The sequence below is a fragment of the Larimichthys crocea genome, unplaced genomic scaffold (assembly GCF_000972845.2).
Source record: "Larimichthys crocea isolate SSNF unplaced genomic scaffold, L_crocea_2.0 scaffold33, whole genome shotgun sequence".
Lineage (NCBI taxonomy): Eukaryota > Metazoa > Chordata > Actinopteri > Sciaenidae > Larimichthys > Larimichthys crocea.
The window spans coordinates 722,167-723,797 of NW_020854355.1; positions in this window are offsets into that span (position 1 = coordinate 722,167).

The following is a 1,631-nucleotide window of genomic DNA, read 5'->3' on the forward strand; positions in this document are numbered from 1 at the left end:
ACCCACACACCACACCGCGACCGTTCTCATATGATTTTTCCTGAGCGCTTTAACGTGGAAACATTTGATGTTTTATAATATCGTCATTTATCTGATATTGTCTCACAAAAAAATAAAGATGAATTTAACTTTTATATCGAGTAATATGTGGTGGTCGGATCACGTGACTGAACGAACCCAATCAGAAGCGAGGGAGCGAAACATGTAAAATTTAATTGATTCATAGTAAATATTTTGTTTGTGATAATGGAGCAGAGGTCGCTGTATGTGTCAGCTGTTAGAGTTAAGTTAGCAGCTGTTTTCTCCTCAATATATTTACACAATATAATATATTTGATTTATAATATAATACATGAACAAGCAGAAATTCACATTGTGTTTTTGTATTAGTGACTTTTTGGATGTTTATTATTAGTATTCATTAGTTACTAATGAATACTAATAATAAACTACTATACTCAGACTACATGATATTACTATGATTAGTATATCATGTAGTCTGGTATCACGTAACTTGTGTTTTTCCCGCTCTGCAGCTCCGGAGACGTGAGTTTATCTGCTGTCTGTTTACGGGGACGTGCTCCGTTTACAGACATTACGAGGACCGACCTGTTTTTGTGTTTTAAAAGAAGGACGTCCCCACTTCGTCAGTCAGTCAGTTTCAGGGTGAAGACCTGATGGAGGTCGGGGTGTCGGCCATGACGGGTGGAGGAGTTTCTCCTCGCTTTGTCAGTCACCTACGGAGGAGGTGTCTGTTTCGGCGACATATTGCACACTGCTCTGAGCTGGCCATCCTAGAGACGAGGACCATGATGATGATGAGTGGAGTCAGTGTGTGTGTGTGTGTGTGTGTGTGTGGTGTGTGTGTGTGCGCTGAAGGTGTGTCTCCAGTTACAGTTGCTGTTTCAGCTGATGTTGTGACAAGACATGGTCGGATTACAAACACACCACACACACAGATCAATTAAAGGTCACGTGACCATCGGGGATCGATGGCCTGCTGACCTTTACATGTGATGCTGACACACGTCCAGGTCAGGGTGGCTCAGCGTCATGTGATCATAAACGGGAGGCTGATTCCAGGTGTTGCTGGTTTACCTGCGGTCAGCTGATCCGTCCGTCTGTCTCTGGTGTGTCGTCACGGTGATGATATGCTAGCTGTTCATATGCACGATGTGTGTGGGACAGTGAAGTGCACTGCTGTAGCTGCTGTTAGCTCATGTTAGCTCAGTCTGTTAGCCGGGCTGTGCGCTCAGACAGATGTTAGTGTTTGGACCCAGAAGAAGAGTTTGCAGAGCCGGTGTCGTGCCAGAACAGGAGCTGGGTGAGCGGGCTCAGCAGCCTCTATGGACGTAATGGCCGAGAGGAAGAGGCGAAGAGGCTGCAGCAAACTTTCTCTCTCAGGGATTTTTTTTTTCTCGTTTCCACCAATTTTACAGCACTTGAAGTAAGTGTGCATGCGCGTCCACGTGTGTGTCGGGGGCGCGCAACTGCAGCAGATGAGAGCGGGAGTGGGGGAGGAGGAGGGAGGGGGGGGAGTGTGAATGTTACGAGTCACTCTCATTCCACTAAATTTAGCAGAGAGGGAGGAGAGGGGAGAGAGAAGAGAGAGAGGAGAGAGGAGAGAGAGC